Consider the following 12309-nt stretch of genomic DNA (forward strand, 5'->3'; position numbering starts at 1 on the left):
TCTTTTGATTATTTTTATCTCCAGAAAATCTGCTGGCGGCGGAGTTAATATTCCTATAATATACGTAGTTCGATGTGAGTTTCAAATTTCTCACTTAACTTCACCCCGGAATTACCCTACACTATATTTTATTTTACAAACTTAATTGTAACGTTAATGTAACGACAAGTTCCAAAGTTCGAAGTGGAACTGGAACGCCTTCCTTTCGCAATAAATAAACTTGTAACGGGAACTCGTTCCAGAATTGGGAATGAACGAGTAACGACCTTTCGTTCCTATGTTAGAGGAAAGTGTACAACACTGCTACGAAGCTCCCCGACCAGCGTCGCACCGACAGCATGCCACGCCCAACATCCGCATCTTCAGCGACCACCGAAGCCACGGAAACCGACAGGAGCGTGTCCGCCGGACCTTCCGGGGTACAAAATCCAGCCCGCCGTGCCTCATGCCCATACAACCTTCGAAAGAATCAGCACAGCAACAACTGAGTGACCTCCCTCCCCGTTTTAAGAGAGTTTTTAAAGTTCAGAAAAATCACTGAAAAGATCATACGTTCCGAATTGCACGTTTCCGCTCTTGCACCGTATTTGACCGCCTCGGTGGCTCCAAGGGGTCTCTGGATCAGAATAAAACCTGCTACTACCGAACTTTTCTCGTCAAACATGAAAAATTGGAAACAGGTATCCAATAAGGCATCTTTACAATTAACTAAAATAATCCTCAATCACTACGAAACTACGGCCCATTCCCTCCGAAAGAAACAGGAACTACTCAGTCAGGAACTAAGCAAAAAAGAGTTGAACATTTTAGGCAACCACGAATCCAAGAAGGCATATCCGGCATATCCCGAACAAAAGCCCGCAAATTTTACCGAAATGAGATTTCTAACAATGGCCACACGCGTAAGAATCTAACAAGCTCCAGCACTAGTAACTTGCCCCACTCTGACAATACAACCGATAATGTCCCTACGACTGTAATTAATGCTTCGACTGCTGCACCACAACAAATTCAGTTAAACACCAGTACTAATAATTTTCCCTCGTCTGCCGTCACAAAATAAAATCTTACAGGGAATGTACTGAACCTTTCAAGTATAACCTTCTCCCCAGTTCAGATGAACGTCTTGTCAAAGGGCGTAAACTTTTGCCCGGGTACTGGTAGTTTTGATGAATTTCAACTTTTTAAGGACTTAGGTAACTTCGCCAGAAACATGAGGTTACGAGAATACTTCTACGATCACCCTGTGACGGAAGAAGCCCGAAGCACTCTATCTGGCTATAAGCACTGGACCCCTCCCACACAGCGTGATAGTTGCCTCGACACGTACATCAATGCTGTCCAACGCGATGTGCGAAAAGCATACCAAATACACATTTCGTTCCGCCATAACATGACTACCAACGAAAAGAAAGCCCTAGAGGAACTCGCGAGCTGGCCCGACAAAATTATTAAACCTGCCGATAAGGGAGGCGCCATCGTAATCCTTGACAAAACCGACAGTGTTAACTGTTAACGAGGCCAATAAGCAACTATCGGTATCGACGTTCTACAAAGCACTACCCAATGATCCCACTCAAGACTATAAGCAAATCATCAAAGATAAACTAGCTGAGCTTGTTAAAAATAAAACAATAAACGAAACCGCGGGTCCTTCCTTGATCCCTTTAAGACCAGAAGCCGGTAAGTTCTATCTTCTGTCTAAAATTCACAAGGTGAACAACCCAGGGCGCCCCATTGTTTCTAAGCATTGGCACTGTTACCGAAAACCTCTCGCGCTATGTCGATAATCTCATTTGCGACATTCCGCCATCTTTCCCTCCTTCATTAAGGATACCAATGATTTTCTCAGACATCTCAAAAATTGAAATTCCTGATAACTGCCTCCTAGTCACCCTCGATGTTGCGTCACTGTATACTAACATCCCCCAAGAAGATGGCATCACCGCTGTATCGCTTGCGTATGAGCAGTCATCGCGCGACAAACCTATCGATTCTTCTACTTTTCAAACTTTCCTTAGGCCTATCAGTGAACTTAACAGTTTTGAGTTTGACGGAGTTCATTACGTGCAAGTCAGCGGAACGTCAATGGGAGCTCGAATCGGACCCAACTACGCCAATATCTTTATGGCTCACCAGGAATAAAACTTTCTTGACACTCAAAACTGAAAGCCACTGTACTATAGAAGGTATATTGACGACGTATTCATGATCTGGCAGCACGGTGAGGCGGAGCTCCTTACCTACATTGAGACATTTAACCTAGCCCATCCTACTACTTCGCTTGCTCATTCCTATTCGGAACACAGTGTAAACTTTCTGGGCGCCACCGTTACTACTTCCCAAGGTCGGCTTCAAACTAAACTGTATAGAAAACCGACAGACACGCGGCCCTATTTGCACTTCCAAAGAAGCCATGTCAGACACTGTAAGACAGCAATACCGTACAGCCAAGCCCACCCTTTTAGGAAAATTTGCATGAACCAAGCCGACGTTGACGCAAACTGTCGAGAACTCAAGACCGCCCTCCTGAATAAGAAATACCCAGAACAAGTTATCGACGACGTTATTGTGCGAGCCAACCAATTAGACGGCAACGGAATATGTAAGAAAAAAGCCCCGAACGTTAACCCGCAAACAAACTTAGTTCTAACCCACTCAGCCTCCGCTCCAAGAGTGTCAACCATACTAAGAAAACATCGCAATATCTTTATTAAAAATGAACGCTTAAAAAGCATATTCCCCGAACCACCATGCTTTGTCTAAAGGCGTAATAAGAATTTGGGCGACTTTCTTACTAACTCTCGTATCAGCCGACCGGAAACTGCTGGTTGTATGCCCTGTAATAAACCTCGATGTAAAGTACGCCCACACATGAGCACTACACAGCGTAACACCAGCACGGCTTCTGACTACTCCGTAAATATAAAGGGTAACTTCAACTGTGACTCTGCTAATGTCGCATACCTTCTAGAGTGCACTGTTTGTAGGCAGCAATATATCGGCCAAACTGAAACGCCCTTCCAAATACGATTCAATAATCACCGCTCTCGTGCAAAACGTTGCCCTTATTTGCCCCTGTCAAGACATGTGAACGGTGCCGGCCATGCATTTGAACATCCTAAAACAACAAATGTAGAAGGCGCTTTCAAAACCCTCCACCATCGCGAGGTTCGGAAATCTTATCTCATTTACATGTTTGGGTCAGCGACGCTTGGTATTAATAAAAGTTACGGAAAACTAACGAGCTTATTCCTCGATTAAAATTGGCGACTTCATAATTTTTATCACATTCTTCATTAAACCTACCCTTTACTTTCCCATCGAGTTCGCAGAAACTTCCCAAATACCGTATCTTTATTAGCCTAATGCGACTCAACAATGCGATTGGTCTTTGGGAAGGAGGCCGCGTTCCCCCACCACTTAGAAACATTTAAGCCTTAGTTATCTATGGACCCTACCTATTTCCTGCTCAGTTGCTATCTCTTGTGCAATGCTCTTTTGTGTACCGTGTCTATTCTATCTATCCGCGGTGGGCACAACCAAAACACATTCTTTGTTCATGCCTGTATGGATCCCTCCGAACCAGTCTCCCCACCCACTGAATAATTATTGTGCACTTTTTTCTTCCTTTTGAAACCGCGATTGCAGCCCATGCCAGGTACGTTGCCCCGTCGTGGAGCAACCTTGACCGCTGCCTTGTAAATAGGACCCCTTCCTCTCTCTCTCCCTCTCTCCTTTCTCTCTTTTTTTTTTGTTCTTGTTGTTGTAACATAGGCTTAGCCCCACCACTTAGAAACATTTAAGCCTTAGTTATCTATGGACCCTACCTATTTCCTGCTCAGTTGCTATCTCTTGTGCAATGCTCTTTTGTGTACCGTGTCTATTCTATCTATCCGCGGTGGGCACAACCAAAACACATTCTTTGTTCATGCCTGTATGGATCCCTCCGAACCAGTCTCCCCACAAACTGAATAATTATTGTACACTTTTCCCTTCCTTTTGAAACCGTGATTGCAGCCCATGCCACGTACGTTGCCCCGTCGTGGAGCAACCTTGACCGCGTCCTTGTAAATAGGACCCCTTCCTCTCTCTCTCCCTCTCTCCTTTCTGTCTTTTTTTTGTTCTTGTTGTTGTAACATAGGCTTAGCCCGACTCCATACATACTCTCCGTTTACGAACATCTTCCAATCCTTCTCACAGTTTTCTGCAAATCTATATAAGAAATGTATATTATATATCTGTATATATAACTGTACTCTGTCCCGTTGCCGCTACGGAGGTAAACGTTCTTTGTTAATGTTCTTGCGGTGTATCGCACTCTTTACTTATACTAAATATATATATATATATATATATATATATATATATATATATATATATATATATATATATATATCAACACACTAATTCCGTAGCCATAAGTTTGTCAAAAGCTGTAGGAGCCCTTTTTCGGTGTCATGGCATTCTTGAAGTTATATAAAAAAGCAGATATACGAATTATTATTGTTATCTCATATTACATATTGTCATCCTGTATGGGGTACCGCATCACACAATAACATTGGTACAAATGTCAGCCTGCAAAAGAAAGCGATTTCGCATCGTTGCGGGCGAGCAGTACTGTGCTCATACTAAACCACTCTTCATTCGCTTGAAATGTCTACCCGTTCACATGATGCTGCAGTACATTATTGTTTCACTGTTCTCTTCGAGAACCTTACTCCGCACTACTTTCCTAATCAAAATGTCAGCATTGCAAGAACGCATACCGGCCTAATACTCGAAACACAGAAAAGTGGCTTCATCCCAGAACGCGCACGAACTACGGTCAACAAATGTTAATATATATAATACCGTACCCCTTGAACACTAATATAACCTTTTTCGATGGTCCCAAAAGAAATAAATTTTAAGCACAATTTCTTAGGGGTAGAAGATAGCAGCGAGTTCTCACATGGCGGGCTACACTGTTTTACTTTTTATTAGTCCGAAGCGACCTGTCGGATTTGCCTTTGAGTTTCATATATGCGCGTGCGGGTTGTTTTTTTTGTGTGTGTGTGTTCCCAGCGTTGCGTGAACGTCTGGATCTATTGGTTTTATTTTTTCTTATTTCGGTATTTGTCATTGTCTCTGTAGGTATGCATGCGTGCACTGAACTTTTGCGAACGTCATACGCGTGTATACTTCTTTATGCCGGTGTATATATGATCACACTTGTTCAAAATTTTTGCGCCTGTGCATGTGTTTATACTATGTGGGTTGCTGTGGTGTTATATTTATGCTTCTGCGTATGTAATTATTTCGTGTTATTTTGTTGTTATGCTTGGTCACAGGACTTTGGGACAATTTCTTTTTCTTCTCTTTATCTCCTTTTATTTTTTTCGAGTCCGCATAATATCTTGTATTCTGCCGCGGCCACCGTGTGTGTAGGGCCTCGGGCCTCGTCAAGCTACTGAATGAGAAGCTTTTGGTCTGAGGTCCGTTTTTCCTCAAAGGAAAATGAAAAAACATTTCTGTGCGTAAATATATATATATATATATATATATATATATATATATATATATATATATATATATATATATATATATATATATATATATATATATATATATATATTGGAAAGGAGACAGCCCACGCCTTGGTAGCCGGTTAGAGAGGGGTTTATTCAAGGTCGAGACGCGCACACTCGAGGAACGAAAGCAGGGTTCCGCGAGACAAGAGGCTGAGCAGTCTTCTGCTTCTTCTCCTTCCTACGCCGATGTTCCGCATACCCGCATAGGCGGATAGCGCTGCGTTAGGTCAACTTGCTCTGAAGCATCCGCTCATACTCTTCGGTACAATATCTACGTATATATATATATATATATATATATATATATATATATATATATATATATATATATATATATATATAAGACATAAAAAAAGCGTTGGCAGTCAAGAAAGCATCGGAAAGCAATGGGGAGGTTGTGGTGGGTCATAGAAACCGATGAAGAATTTTTTTAGTCAGAAAGAAAGTGGTGAAAAAATGCCCGCCGGGTGGGATCCGAACCAGAAAAAATGCCCGCCAGGTGGGATCCGAGCCCACGATTCGGGTTCGGATCCCACCCGGCGGGCATTTTTTCACTACTTTCTTTCTGACTCAAAAAATTCTCCATCGGTTTCTATGACCCAGCACAACCTCCCCTTTGCTTTCCGAGGTTTTCTTGACTGCCAACCCTTATTTTCCGTCTTATTTCACCGAGCCCCTCATTTTTCATTTCTGATTCGCTACATGCTTAGAGAGGGCCTCTGTTCTGGCAGTCTTGGTGCCAAGGGTAGCTTAAGACGGTTCAACGCTGGTCGACCACTCTCGACATGTCGTAGACAATCGAGTCACGGCCCGGGGGTTAAAAAGAAGGTTCCCTTCACACCGAGTAGTCCGAGTGGTGCTGGCTACCACCCCAAAGTGCAGGAATAAAAAAATACCTTAACATAAATACCCGAGAAAGTGGTGGGGCAACAGCCCCGCCGGTAGCGTAGTGGTTATCGCACCAGACCGGTATTCTGGAGGTCGTGGGTTCGGATCCCACCCGGCGGGCATTTTTTCACCAATTTCTTTCTGACTCAAAAAATTCTTCATCGGTTTCTGTGACCCACCACAACCTCCCCTTTGCTTTCGAAGGTTTTCTTGTCTGCCAACCCTTATTTTCTGTCTTATTTCACCCAGCCGCTCATTTCCCATTACTGATTCGCTATATATATATATATATATATATATATATATATATATATATATATATATATATATATATATATATATATAGCGAGAGAGAGAAAAAGAGAGGCATCATGAGGTTCGATGGGCCAGTATAAAAATAGGGAAAGAAGTCAACTGACACGTTTCCCATTTTTTGTTGCCAACAGTTATAACTCCGAAAATGTTGGGAACAAAAAACGGGGAACGTGCCAGTCAATTTCTTTCAATATATATATATATATATATATATATATATAGGTCGGCAGTCTACAACGCCAAAAAAGGCACAGTGGTGTTTTTAGGCTACTTTTTACTACGTTTAGTGAAGTTGACATTTTTTTAAATATACGTAAGAAAGAACGAAAGAAACAAAGAAAGAAAGACACGCGCCCAGAGTGGGGACCGCACCCACAACCCGAACTCACGAATTCGGCTATCTGGGCGACTGTGTTCTTCTTCACTTTCTGGGATATTCATATTTGCTTGAACAGTATCTGATTCTTGAGGCCGGTAGGCAGCGCCACTTTGGCTACACGGTGAGTAGGGGACCTTTTTTTTTAACCCCCGGGGCGTGACCCAAACGTTTACAGCCCGTCATGAGCGGGCAACTGCGGGAAACCCTTTTATGCTACCTTGGCGTCAAGGCTGCCAGGACCGATCCTCTCGCTGGGCTTTCACGGAATAATATAGTTTGGAAATGAAGGGCTCGGTGATTAAAATACAGAAAGATAGGTGGGCAGTCTACAACGCCAAAGGAGGCATAAGGGTGTTGTTGGGTTCTTTTTTTACTTCGGTTAGCGAAGTTAACATTTTTTAAGTATACGTAGGAAAGAAAGAAAGAAAGAAAGAAAGAAAGAAAGAAAGAAAGAAAGAAAGAAAGAAAGAAAGAAAGAAAGAAAGAAAAACACGCGCCCTGAGTGGGGACCGAACCTATGCCTTTCCATTTGATCTCGAATGCCTTACCAATTCGGGTATCTCGGCGACTGTGTTCTACTTGACTTTCTGGAGTATTTATATTTACTAGAACTGTATCTGACGCGTTAGGGTGGTAGCCCGCGCCCCTCTGTTTACACGGGGAGAAGGAGACCTTCTTTTCAACTCCCGGGGCGTGACTCAAACGTCTATAGCCTGTAATGAGCCGGCAACTGGCGGGAAACCCTCTTTTCATTCGGACGTACGGACCGCGTAGCGCATCCGAGAAGGATCCTTCTGCGAGTGAAAACGTGTGCGTGCAGCGTCCAACTGCGGCTTTTCTCTCCCCCTTGTTTCGTTCTGTTTCGTTCGTTTTTAAAACGGCGTTTGTTTCGTGGCTGCATGCCAAGCGGCTTGCAACTTCCCACAGCACATCTTTTTTTTTCCTCCGTGCCAGTGCGCGACAGAGCGACGTTGGGAGCGCGTTGCACGCCCTTTTGCCGAAAAACGAAGCTGACCTGGTGGCCTTCTGTCGAGCGCGCTCCTCGTAAAGGTACGTGCGTCCCAAATTCTGACAGCGTGCGCGCCGTGACAGCGTGCGCCAATTAATCTTACACCTGACATCTGCACTAAATTTATGATATGCGTTTGCGTAGGGCAGGAAAAGGAAAGAAAGGAAACAAGCCTAACATACCAAACCTATTGTGTCGCTGAAATCGAGCTGTTGAACTTGTTGAATAAATATAAACTGCCAAACCATTTCGAGCTTGTTCATGCTTACATGCGTCACATTAACGTTCGCAGATATAATGGACAGCGGGGCAGAGATAGGAGCTGGATGTCTGTAAAGACAGGCACATGTTATTCTATGGATGCGATGTGTGTCAGCGTCCATCGGAAGTGTCTGCTGCTGCCTATGCTGCAGCAGCGGAAAAAGTTTAGACGCCCTGGGAACCTCGTACGTTAGTAATACAAGCCTAAAATTTTGACACAGCGTGCCGCTGGAGCTATTCTGCGGATAGCCCGGAGGCGTTTCTCCTAGCTGCCTTCGTTATCAAACGGCCGCCGTGTGTTTTATGCGCCATTCAGTTACGCCCCCCGGATGAGCGAAGCGCCGGGAGAGGGCAAATCAGGTTTCGGCTGCGCGTGGCCCTAAATCCTGGGCATGTCCGCAGATGTGGATTAATATTCTATACATTTTCATAATCATCATCAACAGCCTAGTTAGATCCCCTACAGGACGAAGGCCTCTCCTAGCTACCTCCAACCGCTCCTTCACAGCGCTGCTCAAGTCCATTCTTTACCCTCAATTATCTTTTGTTTCGTCACTCCATCGAGTCATTGGCCTCCCCTTCTTTCAGTACCTCCTCTAGGTATCCACTCTCTTACCCTGATGTCTTCGTTTTGTCCCTCAATCGAGTTACTGGCCTTCCCCTTCTTCTATCCCTGTTTCTGGGTATGTAATATTCTACCCTGGTGGCCAACCGGTTCTCAGTTCGCTCCTCAACGGGGCCAGCCCCAGTTCATTTCTTTTTTTTTTTATTTCAACTATTATATCACCCACTCGTATTTATTCCCTCATCCAGCAAGTTCGCTTTCTGTCCCAAGTTTTACTCCAATTCTTATTCGTTCCGTGGCCAATTGGGGGCCTACTTATTTTGCTTTCCGATTGAGTGGTAAGGCGCCACATTTTCCCTCCCTATGTCATCACCGGCAGCACAAACTGGTTGTATAGTTTTGTTTCAAATGATAGAGGTAGCTTACTTTTCATTGTGTGGGCATGTTGGCCGAGTGCGCCCCAACCCATTCCTATTCTACGCCGAATTTCTGTCTCGGGGTTTGGGTCCGCTCGGACAACTTCTCAGAATAGTTACATTTTTCTGCTCGTTCTAGCGTTGCGTTTCCTAACATGAAGTTGGCGCTTTAAGCATGTTTATCTATAATTACTTTATGTTCATTAGTGTTGTTTTTTTAACCCATGGCCAAGCTTTCTTATTGGAGCTCCTGAAGCTATTTTTTTTCGAATTGTCTGCCGACGCATTGAGCATATATGTGTTTCCCGCAAATTTCAAATGGCTCAAGCAATCACCTTTTATTCTTAGTTCTGCGTTGTCCCAGTCAATCTTCCTAAATATCCCCTCCACACACTCTGTAAACAGTCTTGGCGAGGTGGAATCTCCCTGTTCTACTTCCTTTATGATTGCGAGCTTTTCGCTTTCCTTGTGAAGGATTATTCTATCCGTGTATCCTTTATATATGTCGTCACGCATTCTTATGGAAGTCCCCTCTCATTCCTGGTCTTTCAATGCTGGAAGCACAGCCGCGGTGTTTACTGAATCAAACGCTTTTTATTGTCTATAAATCCCACGTAAAGGGGCTTACTGAACTCCGCAGATTTTTTTATTACTTGATTGGCGGCATGATATGGTTCATTGTAGAATTCCTTTCCTAAATCCAGCCTGCTGTCTGGGTTGATGGAAATCAAGGTTATCACTTATGCTGTTAACTATTACATTGGCACACAGTTTTCATGCGACTTAGAGTAGGCTAATGGGTCTGTAGCTCTTAAGATCCTTGGTTCCTCCCTTCTTGTGAATCAGAATTACGTTGGCGTTTTTTCAGGTGATGGGTACTTTTAAAGTCATTGCGCATTCGCAAACTAGGGCGGCAAGCTTGTTTATACCGTCGTCACCTGCAGCATTCCCTCCTTTCATGGCCCTTAAGAGCCTTTTCAACTTTGTCTTTGGTCATTAGTGGGACTTCTCGAGCTAATCGTGTTCCCTCAGTACTTTCCCCTGATCTATCGTCGCTGGCGGAAAGCCTGGTGTAGAATCGTTCTGCTACTTTTTTATCTCGTCCACGATGGGCGTGTTGTTGCCCTGATCGTCTCTGAGTGCGTGCATTCTGTCTTTGCCGAATATAGCTTTCTCTGAGTTGCTTGTAAGCTTCCCCCTCTTTTCAACGTGTACTGATCACTGTCACTGTCATGTCGCAAGCACGAATGTCGTTCGTTTTACTTCTCTTACTCAGGTTTGACAGTTCTGCTAATTCGATCGCATTCGCTCTACTAGAAAATTCTTACGTTTCGCAATTCTTTCCTTCGTTTTTTCGTTCGTTTTCCAGTTTGTTTTCTCCATGGTTTATCTCCCACAGCTACTGCAGACTATGTGATTGCCATTGTTAGGTGTTAATTTAGCCTACATAAACCCTCCTCGTTCCCTTTTTTTAGAAGTGTGAATTCGTTTTGACGGGCTGTTTTGAGTTTCCGTGGCTCTACCTAATGTCACGCTGAGTTCCATACTTTTCACAAGTTTTTTTTCTTTCTCTTTATAGACTCAGCCTTCTTTGCATCTAACTATGCTATCATCGTTGGTCCGAATCTTGCTTCTTGCGGAATATCTGGGTCATCACTTAAGCAGAAGTCAATTTCATTTTTTGTTATACAATCGGGACTTTTTCATGTTATTTTTTTATGTAAAAGAATGCGTTAAACAACTTCAGGTTGTTTCTTCACGCAAACCCCACCAGTGTATCCCCTCTACTGTGGCGACGGCCTATCCCACTGACCTTTAAAAGCTCGCTTTTGCTTTTCACTTACTTTTGCGTTAAAGTCTCCCATCACAATCGTGAACTGCATTGTGGCCTTCTTCATTACTGATTCGACTTCCCCGTAAAAACTGTCTACAGTGTCATCATAGCTGGTTGTTGGCGCATAGGGTTGTACTATCTTTAACCTGCATCCCTTCTTTAGCTTGATCACAACAGCCGCGACTCCCTCGTAACGCTGTAAAACTCCTCCACGTTTCCTGCTATTTCTCTGTGAATAAAATATCCCACACCGTGTTCTTTCTTCTCTTAAAGGGGCACTGACACAAAAAATTTGCATCTTGTTTTTTTTTGTTGCGATAAGTAGCTAGTGACCTACTTATAACCTGTAAAAACCTCATTTGCTTCAGCGTGCGACGGTTGTTTAATTAGAGGCATTTTAAATGCGGCCAGTCGCAGTTTCGGTTTCAGCGAGTGCCGCGAAACGATGGATTTGTGGATTTTGTGTGCACAAAGCTGACCACGTGACCATCGGAGGGATATCACAGAGCAGAGCCGCCGTAGCACTGTCGAATCCGCATCGACGGCAGTTTCTGCGAATGCCCCCACGTACTGATCTCGTGAGGCGCTTAATTAAAAAGCGACCGTGGATGTGACGCAGGCGCTGCGAGTGCAAATGCTACCGCGGCTAAAGAACGACGGGCGACGCTCGAGACGGTGAGTGGCAAGACGCGCGCTGGGAGCAGCCGGCCGGTCTGCCTACAGGTCCGCCTACAGATGTGTTCGGCTTAGCACTGCGGCGGATATTCGAGTGCCGCTCTCGTAAGCGGTGCAGATGACAATTTTTAATGCAACCCGCCATCGCACCATTAACTCCTTTCTCATGTAAGCCACCATGGTCGGGACTTGGGGGCAATTTCGTGCAGCGGTAACAAGCTATCACTCGAGCTACCTGCGCCGGCCTGGGCCACTGCGCGGCCGTGGCCGCCGCGTGCACAGCGACCGTGCGGCTAGCTCAGTGGGCTTTTCGTGCCTCGGGCGCGTGTTCGCATCCAATGGTAATAAACAGTAATAGAAACAGAGTGCCTGGAATCGCTGTAGAACTTTG

The 12309-nt window shown here is 44.4% G+C and overlaps 1 protein-coding gene across 1 annotated transcript in view; it reads left to right on the plus strand.

The window, feature by feature from the left end:
- The first annotated feature begins 7977 nt into the window (after positions 1–7977).
- Positions 7978–12309, plus strand: part of LOC144175116 (MFS-type transporter SLC18B1-like) — a 51292-nt gene continuing 46960 nt past the window's right edge. Inside the window, exon 1 of the mRNA XM_077704196.1 lies at positions 7978–8208. The gene's annotated coding sequence lies outside the window, so the exon portion shown is untranslated. The remainder of the gene's footprint in view (positions 8209–12309) is intronic.

Source organism: Haemaphysalis longicornis, unplaced genomic scaffold (assembly GCF_048455015.1).
Source record: "Haemaphysalis longicornis isolate Haplotype H1 unplaced genomic scaffold, Haemaphysalis longicornis Haplotype H1 scaffold_3, whole genome shotgun sequence".
Lineage (NCBI taxonomy): Eukaryota > Metazoa > Arthropoda > Arachnida > Ixodida > Ixodidae > Haemaphysalis > Haemaphysalis longicornis.